At 50.0% G+C, this 11,277-nt stretch overlaps 1 long non-coding RNA gene and 1 pseudogene across 1 annotated transcript; one reads left to right on the forward strand and one right to left on the reverse strand.

Annotated features, from left to right (window-relative positions):
* The first annotated feature begins 945 nt into the window (after nucleotides 1-945).
* LOC117191988 lies at nucleotides 946-1,637 on the forward strand. Its single transcript, XR_004474136.1, has 2 exons — nucleotides 946-979; nucleotides 1,055-1,637. It is a non-coding gene; the product is annotated as an uncharacterized LOC117191988 (long non-coding RNA).
* On the reverse strand, nucleotides 1,369-10,755 carry LOC117191970 (annotated as a pseudogene).
* Between the last annotated feature and the right edge of the window lie 522 nt (nucleotides 10,756-11,277).

Consider the following 11,277-nt stretch of genomic DNA (forward strand, 5'->3'; position numbering starts at 1 on the left):
ATCAACGCCCGTTGTGTGGAATGCTGGATTAGTCCTTACGCGATCCGCAGGCAAGTTTCCCATGATATGTTCCCTCAGCACTGGCTTCAAACGAAAGCATCTAACACATTTGCGAATGATTCCCGCAACATATTTGCGTCCACCAATAGGCCAGAATTTTTGCCGAAGCAGTCCGAGCAATCCTTGAGCTCCTGCGTGGAGAAACCTTTCGTGAAAGAAGATAATAATAGAGACAGTGACAGGATGTCCCTTAGGAAGCAGGATCGGGTGCTTCGCGTCGTAGTCCAAATCGGCATTTTGGAGGCGGCCTCCAACACGCAGCAATCCAAAGCTATCCAGAAATGGATTCAGTGAGGCCATCGTGCCTTTTGGGGGTAGGGCCTGTTTGCTGGCGAGGGCCCTTATCTCTTCCGAAAATTGTTGCTGCTGTATTGCCCCTATGAGCAAATTCGTACCATTTTTGATGTCGATTACGGTAAGTTGACCCTTCGACCGCGCTATGCCTTTGTCCTTGAGAATGTAGAATCGATATATGTAAGCAAAGACGCGCTGCATGGATCCGAATGAGTTTTGAAATTTGCAATCGTACGATACATCCCTTTCGTTTGAAACAACCAATGCTGCATGACGACGTTCTGGTACATCGGTCGGCAATTGCAAGCCTGCAGGCCACTCTGAGCTCTCAAGACGCAAAAATGGTGGTCCAGAGATCCAAAGGCTGCTATCCATTAGTTCAGCGGGCGTGGATCCACGTGATATGATGTCGGCAGGATTCAACTTTGTGGGCACGTGATGCCAAGTCATTCCAGCGGTGAGCTCCTGAATCCGCTGAACTCGATTAGAAACAAATATATTAAAATTCAATGGTGATTCTCAAACCCAGGCAAGGGCTATGGACGAATCCGACCAGCAATGTATTTGGCATGGAGCTGATAATTCCTTCCTGCAAGACCCAGAGACTGCCTAGAACATTCCTAAAGTACGCATCTGTTTGTAACCATTTACTTTAATTTTTTTTTTAATTTTATTTGTATTATTTGTCTATCTGTAACAGTGGGCTGCTCTTGCTCTTGCGGTCTTTAAGAGCTGTAATAAGCGCTCCATTTATTTCACTGTAAACGAAAGGAAAAGAATAGGTATTATTTGAGAAATTCCTCGGACCGGATGAGTAGTTCCCATGAATGGATGTCGTTTGGTACGCTCAACCGGATTGATAGTTAGATGCAATTGTGTAAGCATTATCATTTAAAGTATATATATTTAAGCAGTGTCTCTATATAATTAGTAATCAGATTATAAAGAATACAATACAATGGAGTTGCTGCGTTAGTTTTCGAAAAAAGTTTAAAAATAGTTACGATCTTGCTTGCGGAGGAGCCTGTCATTCATTTAATTTTTTTGTCCATCGCCTATCGTATAAATTCGTTCAGTCTTTGTTAATCAACAATTTTACTTTTTTAAAGTTTTTAATGGTTTACATTTGTTTTGAGTCAGAGAAATGTGCACTTAACGAGAAATGCAAAGTTAATTAGAGAAACCTCAATTTAATGAACTTCTTCTGCAATGACTGTCTCCGTTCGTTCGATATAAAAATTTGTGTTCGCATTTTTGGTTTATAATAAAATATATATATTAAATATTATTATTGTTCTGTGTGTAGGACATATCAAACGCTCTCCTTAGCTGCCTCGATTGCGTGTGAGTAACTACATTTGGTATACACTTATAAAAGACCCCGACCCCAGGAGGCGACGCTCTTCGTCACCATCATCAGGGTGAGTGTGTTGCGATGTGATTTTGTGAGTGGGGGATGGGGTACAACAATATCTACGTGGGGTTAAGACCCGAGATTAGAGTATCATTCGCCGCACGCCGCACTCCATGCAGAACTTGGCGTGCTCGATGATGAACCTGCCGCCACACTCGTGGCAGAACTTGGACATATTCATACTCGAACTTAGGCTGGACGCGGAGTTACAGCTCAGCAGGGAATGCTGCGATTTGGTTGGAGTCAGCGACGCCTGCCCATTGTTGTTGTTGTTGTTATATACTGGCTGGGATTGCACCTGCTGTTGCTGCTGCTGGTAGTTGTAGTTGTTGTCTGGTCTATTGTGCTTCTGTTGTTCCTGCGGCTGCTGCGTGGACATTGTCAGAGAGTGCTCCGATCCACTGGAGGATTCTGCTCCGTCGGTATTGCCATTGCCAATGCTATTGATAGCGCCGCCGCCGCCGCCATAAAGCCTCTGACGTGCCTTGAGAGTGCCATAGGCAGTGTGCGCCTGGGTCGAGACATCAGTCATGGCGCTCGGCAGCTTGGCACTGGCCGTGTGCGGACGCAGCAGATTCTGGTTGCGTGGTGTACCCGGTTGTAGGTCACCGGACCGCTGTCGCGACAGGCTGTAGGGGGAGTTGGTGCTGCAATAGAAATGCAAGACAAATTATTCAATGAAAGTCATCATGGCAGATTACTCACCTGCCATAGGCAGAGTCGGAGCTTAGCTTGGAGCTAGCGCCGCGACGAGACGAGTGGGACGAGGACATGGTATAACCATCGAGACTGCTTAGCTCGTCGGAATCCGCTGATGCTGAGGGTGTCAAGGGGGAGCTGGCCTTCAACTGATGCTGCTCCTGCTGCTGAAGCTGTTGCACTGGCTCCGGATCCAATTCCCTTGCTGTACCCTGCTCTTCGGGTCTTCTGATGAACAGGGTACGGATTGAGGCGCCGGCATCCTCGCCCAGTTGCCGAAACTCGCTCTGCATTTGCTGGATCAGATTTTTAGCGTTATTGACCTGGACGGAGTCGCTCGATAATAGGGCCAGTCTGTTGGCATTGCCAGCCAACTGGCTGGCCCGATCCTCAGGCCCGCCCTGGGCGTCGACATAGGCGTCCTCTGTATCGCTGATCTTTCTGAACCGAGCGTGCTCCGGCTCGTTGCCATTCTCGATGTGCAGCACGTCGATGGGCGTCTGTGAATTGCTCACCATGTGGCGCAGGGAGTCGGGTGAAATTGGGGAACGGCCGTGGGCATTTGTCTCCGTCTCGATACTGATGAAGATCTCCCGCTTCTGCTGATCCTCGACTGGCCTCTTCCCCACCATCTGCACTGGCATCTGCTGCATCTTTTCGTCGTGGCTGCTAGCACTGGATGCATTCGATTGCTGGCGCTGCATCTGCATCTGCAATTTCTCGCCTCCCTTGCTATTCGAACTATTCGAGTTGGATCTGTGGGTGTGAGGGTCTTTAGTGGGCTGTGACTTGGGCTGAAGGATGCTACTGGTGGTGGCCTGTCTCAGTGTGGCTGTAGTGGTCTGTTGTGGGGTCGAAGTCGCTTTATGGAACGAGCGTTGCCTGCTCGTCGTGCGATTCAGCAGGAATTCGCGACAATCTTTGAACAGCGGGAACTGCTCGTCGTCATTCTCGTTCTCGAATGAGGAGAGAAACTCCTCAAAGTCAAAGTCGTCGAAGGTGGGCATGTTGCCCATCGGCACGACCAGGGGCAGTGGATTGGCCAGCAGTTGCTTCTGCTGCTGCTGCCAGCACTGCTCGTCGTACTCCATTGAGGACCGATTGGCCTCATCGTCGGCGGAGCACCCCGACGAGGCATCGGCATCCTCCGGCGAGGCATCGTACAGAAACTGATTGCGTCCCAAGCGCATCTTTCGCTTCAGCAGATTCCTGGCCTCTCCGGACTGACGTCGCTCGTAGGTGATGGTCGACTGAGAGCTGTTCCGACTTCGGCTCTGCGACAGCTGCTGTGGCGTGGAACTGGCATCCGAGGCTACGCCGCTGGACACGTGCAGATTATCGCATGCGTTGATCAGCTTTGGGTCGATGAACTGTCCGCCGCCCGCTGCGGCCGGACGGCCAAAGCCGAAGATGCTCTCCAGCTTGATGGGTGTTAGGGTGTTCGCCCCACCGCTGACGGGCTGATGGACTGATGGCGTCGCCGTCGCTGGTCTGCTGATGTGCTCCAGCCGCAAGGGGGTGGCAATGGGCTGGTAGTTGTTGGGCACCCTCTTCTCGTTATTCTCCTTGGCCGACACGGCAACTGGGGGTGGGGCTGTGGCTGGTGCTGATTCTGGTGTCACCGTGGTCAGCGCCAGGGGCGGCAGCTGGCCGGGATTGCTGGACGTGGTCAGGTTCTTGGCCGAGTTCTGCTTGCTCAGGTTGTTGCTCTTATCCTTGAGCTCCTTGCTTGTCAGCTGACTGGCGGCGGCCACCTCCGCTGCCTTGGCATTCAGCTCTTCCAGCTCGTGTTCGTATTTAAGGAACACCGCCAGGGATGGCCACGTTACGCCCGGGCAGTGCCTGAGCTGTGGTCTCGCTGGCAGCGCCAACGCCCACCCATAGCTTCAGCATCTGTTTGCGGTTGGACGTACTCGTATCCCGGCGGACCACGCGTGGACTGTGGAAGTCGTTGACGCAGGAGGCGCGCACCGGCATCTCGTCGTACTCTTCCGGCTTGAGGAAGTTCGTGGAGATGGGACCCTCGTCGGAGAGGCCCCGCTGTATGGTGGGGCGATAGTTGGTCGCAAACAACGGACGACTAGGCAGCAGCGGTGTGCGCCGGGGGCCCCGCAGAGAGGAAGTGCGCCGGAAGTTGGAGGCAGGTGTGGGTTTCGGTGTGGTCGGCGGTGCCTTGCTGCTCGGCATGGTCAACGAGGTGGTCATGGAAAGACTTGGTGTGGCTGTTAGTGTGGCTGTTGGGGGAACCGAAACCTCCTCCTGCTCCGGCGGCGTGCCGGGGGAGCAAAGCTCCTCCAGCTGACGTTTGGCCGAGAGGAAGGGATCGTACTTGTCGCCGCGGACGCTGACTCCACTCAGGCCGCTATGCAGGAGATTGGAAAGGATGCAGGAAAGTGAGAGAAAGAGCGCAAAATGGTAGAAAGTTTCTGTGGGAAAGCTATAATGGTAACCCGCCCGTCTGTGCATAGCCTGGCTGTCGTCTGGGTGAAATGGCATGAGGAGGAAGAGGAGGAGGGTGAATCAGATTAGCAGGCTACAAACCTCTTGAAGGTGCCTCCGCGGCGGGAATTGGGAAGCGAGTGGCTGTCGTCCTTGGCAGGCGGCTCCTTGATGTACATTTTTCCATCTTCGTCCTGCTCGAGCATCACCAGGCAGCGACTGATCCTGCTGCCGCTCTGCTTGGCCACAAGAGGCAGCTTCGTGACAGGCCGCTGATCGCTCTCAGCTTCTACGTCGCTGTGCTCGACCTGCGGGAACTCTCCGCTATTCGGACTGGAGGTGCGTTCGAGGATCTTCGCGGACCTCCTCATCATATTTTCCTTGCTACATTCCAGCTCACTCGATTCGTTGTCCATTTCAATGACATCGCGCTCGAACTGCAGCCGATCGCTGCCGAGGTGCAGTCTGGGCAGCTTGGTATGGCTCATGGTGTGGCCGAGGGCCTCCAGGCTTTGCTGCAGCTGGGGCATGGGCAGGGCCCGCATGGGTAACGAACTGTTCATCTCCATGGTGGCCTGGCCAGTCCGCTTCTTGGGCCGGCACACAGTTCGCGTGGTGGTCGTTTCCATTTTGATTTGGATCTCGGCTCGAGGCGAATCGTCCTCGTAATCGGAATAGACAACACGCGGTCTCCGCGACAGAGGCACAAGACTGCAATCCATATCATCTTCGGTCGATATCTGCATGGAGTTCGCTTTCTTAGTTGGCGATGATGGCGACGGGAATGAGGCATGGGTCAAGCTGGGATGCTCCCTTGTGCGGATGCGGCGACGCGCCTGCCGCACTAGCGATGTGGAGGAACGCACCTTCACTTTAACCACCTCCTGCGGTGTTTCATCCATTTTAGTTGCTTTTACGATGGTCGTAGGGCCTGACGTGGGCAGCGTGTGGGTGTATGGGAGGTGGCTTCAATTAGCTTATAGTTCGATAAAAAATCCTGGTATGAATGGGTTCTATTTTCTCAAAGTTTCTATCTAAAATCGAAATGCCATGATCCTATAGGAACCTCTACAAGACTACTATATATATTATTTTTATTTGTTCTATTTCTATCTCGAGACTCTCGCGTTACCCTTCACTTCTCCCTCTAAGAACCCATCCATTGGATACCATAGCTGCACCTAGACAGCCACTTATAGAGCTTAATGCATCGGTGATCTTTTTGGAATGCTTTTGAGGCGGCGGCGCGCATTAATTACGAACCATGAACAAGTTCCGGCTTCTTAGATCCGACAAGTACTCGTAAGCCAAGTTAATTGGGAAACTGCACGCTACGGTCAGTGGAACCCCATGGCATCCCATATATACAAGGTATATCCCTACATCTGACTATAGAACCCAAACCTATACCTTTTCGCTTGATCAACCGATTGAGATCCTCGAATTTGAGTGCCGGCAACATTTCCTTCTCGGCAGCATCGACCCTTTCCCGATTGGTCATCCGTTTGCGGAGCCTGGCGGCTGGCTTCAGCGGTGCCGCCTCCACACAGTCCAGCTGGAGGGTTTCGCCACTGGATTGGCTTCGCAAGCGATCCATGGTTTCGGTGATGCGGTCACAAGTCTCGATAGGCTTGCGTTTGGCGCGTAGGACGCGCTCCTTTGGCGGAGCTTGTGCTGCTGGTGGATCGTCGTCTTGGGTCACGCACAAGGTGACTGTGTTTTGAGTGACTTTTGTCCTGGCTCCCTCGGCCTTGCTGCGGACTGCGGGCGTCCCGTTCTTTGGTTGGGGGCGTGCCAGCTTATTTGCTTTAGGAGGGCTGAGTGGGAGGAGCATGAGTGGAGTTCGATGATGGATATATATGCTCTCACTACAGTGAGGTGCAAGGCGCAATACGAAGTATCTGTCTACCACAAGGATACGTTTACAATTACGGATACTGGTGGGGATACGGGGGATTAGTCAACGACAACCAAAGCAACGACAGAGGAGCGATTGGGTTAGGTGTATCTAAGTATCTCTAGCCTCTATATCTATAACTATATCTATACCTTGGTACTCACTTATCACTGTGCACGGACGAGGTCATGGAGGGGAGCGACATCAGGCTCTGCTTGGGGGCCGTCATGTCGCCGGCGTCCAGCAGATCCTCGTGGTTGCCGGAGTACTTGTTCCGGTTGATTGAGCGCTTCGTCCTATAATTATTCATTGCGAGTGGAAATTGAAACGGCAAACAGAAAAAATAATTGGAATAATAAATTGGTAGTGTCTGGGTTTGTGGCAAGTGTGTGACTAGTGTCAAACAAGAATACATATGTCGAAGGACATGTCATCGAAAACCAGGCTTACTTGAGATTGGGCGGCCTGTATTGCTTCCTGGCGTCCAGCCGTTCCTTTGCTTTCGACGTCTCCTGGGTGTTGGTCAGCTTCATGGTGGCCTGAATCGCCTTCTCCTTGCACCACTCCACATGCCGGTCGAAGGCCTTCACGTTGAAGTTCCGCTCGCAGTGGGGACAGTGCTCGGAGGCCACACCATTGATGCGCTTGGCCAGCGAGCGATCGCGGGCTGGTACATGGTTTGGGTCGCCTGCGGGCGATGTTGCAGCACCTCCTGTTCCTGTTGCTGTGCCCCCTGCTCTACGCACGGAAGCTCGTGCCGTAGAGCGAACAAGCTCGGTTTGGGAGTTGCGACGAATGGGCAGAGGAGAGCCCTCACTCTGAATATGCAACAGCATCCAGAAGAGAAAAAGAGAAAGAGAGAGAGAGAAGGAGTTGAGCGATGGCTCGATTGATTGGCAGATGTACTCACCTCTGTTGGTATTGTGGATCCCGTGCCGACGGGATCCCGACTCCCAGCGGTGGGGGTGTGAACTCCAGACACCTTCTCAGCATTGGGCAGACCAAAGTTTTTGGGAAGGACATACGTGGAAAGTGCTGTGCCCTCGCGGCGCTTCTTTGAGATCTTCTCGCAGACGACATGCTTGCGCAGGGCATTCACGTTGAAGGTGCGGCTGCAGCACGGACAGGGCGTCAGATCGCTGGGGTTGATGGCCACTATCTCGGGCACGGGCAGCGGCAGTCCTCGGGTGAGCGGCGGCGAAGAGGGCTCCTCCTCCTGCCCGCATTCGGGCGCTTCCAACTCGGCCTCCGTGTTGAATGTGGCTGCGTGGTGCGGTTATATGGAAGTAGATAATGTAAGAAATCAATTCTGTTTCTGCGAGCACTTTGACAATGTTTTGTATATGCTGTATATTCACAAAATATGTATATAGTGACATGTCCATAATTCCCCACATCCCATACACATTATGTTTATGTACAATTCATCCACCCCATCCACACAAGTAACAGGACCCCACTCAAGAATCAATAACTGTTTCTTCCCATACTCCAAGCTAGGGCCCCCCATAATATAAACAATGGACCACATTGTTTCATCAACATTAGAATCACGCCACTCTCGAGAAATCGATTCTTTAGAATCACGCCACTCATAAGGACCAATCAAAGCTAGACATAAAACCAAGGAGTATCACATTCCTAGCTCCGTCATGTAATGCAACACCGATCGCCAGCAGTGGATGCCTTTCATCAAAGCCGACGCATCCCCAAATATCGATCCAGGCGCGTACGCCACCGACACGAAGATGCAGCCGAGGAAAGCAACGCCCGAAGCCAGAGTCGGGAGTTTCAAGAGAAGGGCTCATGGAAACTAGCCAGCAGCAGAGAGATCAGTTCCGTTTGAGACTAGCAGACGTAAAGTTAAGTCGGGGAATTCAACCAATCTTGTGACATAAAGAAATTAAGTACTAAAAATAAAATCTTTTTTAAAAACTAAATTTCGAGTTGCGGATATTTAACTATATATATGTAAATATATGTATGTATATTTTCGCGGTTGCAAGCCAATATTTCGATTTCGATTTTCAAATCATGGAGCTATCAGTGATCGATAACTAAGCAGTGCTTACACCATTATTTAGTTTTAATTGTGAAAAAATCTTTCTCGGTTGTGTGTGGGCATTAAAAACTAATAATTAACATCACATTATGGGGTAAGCAAAAAAGACCATCAATCCAATTACAATGCGAGGCCAGCGGAGCACCCACGACTGGCTGCCAGCAAAGATTACATCAATCAACGGCACGCATGAGACAAGGGGAGCAGAAATTTCCGCAACATCTTGGGAGTCCTCCCACCTCCCCCTTCGCGGGGACAGATTCTCTCGTTTCAATTGAAATCAATGCAAAGTTTTATGTTACGCATTCTTTTCCCAAACCAGCAAAGAGCCGTTGCACACGACTGCTCTGGCCCGTGTCGGTGCTAATGACGCCCGCAGAATACAACAGAATCAAATCCACTGCTGCATTATATGAATCCACTCTTCCCACTTGAGATCTATAATAATAACAGCATCCCTGTCCAATGGGAGCCTGAGCAGATCTGACTGCATGGAGAGAATAGAGAATGGATGGCAATGATTCGGCCAAGTGATTTCAGATGGTCAGGAGTTTACTAGATCAAAAGTTGAAAGCCCTACAACTGAGTGATGAATGCAATTACCAATAGACTATATATGTGTCTGTTCCTTCTTTCATAATCAAACGATTCCCTATCCACATCCATTCCATCCACTAGTCCGCGTCTAGTCGGTTCCAAGCATTTTCCATAGTCTTTCATGGGTCTTTTCGTTGCAGCTGTTGTCGGTCCGCTGTTGGGCAAGCTCTATAAGCCACTTAAGACATCAGGCCCATAAATGTGTTGTTTTCTGATGTGCAATAAGGTAAAGCATAATACAAACGGTTTTCTCATTCCAGTTCTTGGCCACACTTTGAACTTCCAACTGTTTGACACTTGGCGATGCTTCCCATGAACCAAAACAGTGGGAACCTAATGAAAGGGCCACGTCCTCTCTTAGTTCTCAGTAAATCATTCAGATTTTCAATTTCGCTTTATTACGAGTATTTGGTCAAACGGGAGGTGACATCATTCGGAATTGATAAGAATACGAGTACTAGAAGGAGTCAATGAAAAGGTCGTCTTGGCATTGGATTCTTCGAAGCAGATTAAGCAGCTGTTCCAGCATTTACATTTTCCCCCCACTTAGCGCTTTCACTTGGTCAATTTTGTAGAAACTAAAACGGTTCATTTAGCATTTGTGTATTAGTTGATAATTTGCATTGGAAATTACTTGGCTTAATTGCTGGGGCTGTTGCTGTTTCTGATGGTTTGGCATGCAAATGATTGTTAGTTGGTTGGTTAGTGGACAACACGTCGATCTTATTGACAACAATCAGAATGCGTTGCAGTTGATTGTTATTGTTAGTTGCTGCTGCTGTTGTTGTTGCAGGTTCAGTGGGCGTTGCTGCGCCCACACCTGGAGGTGTGTCCGACTCACTTGACTTGGCATTGGGCAGATTTTTCTTGCCTTTATTGCTGCTGCTGCTGCTGCCGTTGCTGTTGCGTTTGAGGGAAAACGTATTGCGGACGCGCGAAAATGTGGACAGCTGTTGCTGCTGATGCTGCTGTTGCTGTTGCGGCAGTGATTGTTGCGCCTCAATAAGCTGCAACGAGTTGAAAGAACTCTTCAGCGGCTGCTGTTCAAATACGTTAATGCTGCCATTTCCACAGCCATTTCCATTTTCGTTTTCGTTTTCCCTTTGACTGCAGAAATTCAGTTGAGCTTTTTCGCTGACCAGCAAATCGTTGAGTTGCTGGTACTCCTCGTAGATGCCCCTACTGTGCCGCTTATTGATTTTGGCCAGTGGCTGAGGCTTCTGCGACTTTGATTTAAAGATCTTGTTCCACATTTTCTTGCTCATCTTGCTCAAAATTATTATTCACCTTCCCGATACTTCGTTATTTTTAAACACATTTCACGTTACCCCGTCCCCGCACCGTTTCGCTCTTTCCAATTGGACTTTTTCTTGCGCCGGCGTCTGGTTCAATTTTGAGCGGCAGCAACATCGCCGCCAGCCCGCCAGCAACATTAAGCTCTCGCAAGCAACAAGCTGCCCGCACAGTGGGCCTTTGGACCTTTTGGCGTTAAAAATCATACTGTGGACCATACTTATGGCGGGGCTATTTTGGATGTTTTTCCTTCGTAGTTGCGACACATAAATACGTACATATGTCGCTCTAAAACACAAATCGTAGATTGGTGAACTTTAAGTGTCCATATTACCTAAATTAAATTTCCTGGAAATTTGAATTTTTAAAATCTCTGAAAGACTTATCATATGCGTGAATCTGAATATTATTCGTATTATCCAAGCCGCTCATAGGATTTTTGATTTTGGCCCCTGATATCCACTGTGCGACGTGCCGGCAACATGTTGCCGTGCACATTTTGCATGGAATTAAAAATAGTTG

This window comes from Drosophila miranda (genome assembly GCF_003369915.1).
Source record: "Drosophila miranda strain MSH22 chromosome Y unlocalized genomic scaffold, D.miranda_PacBio2.1 Contig_Y1_pilon, whole genome shotgun sequence".
In the NCBI taxonomy this organism is placed as follows: Eukaryota; Metazoa; Arthropoda; class Insecta; order Diptera; family Drosophilidae; genus Drosophila; species Drosophila miranda.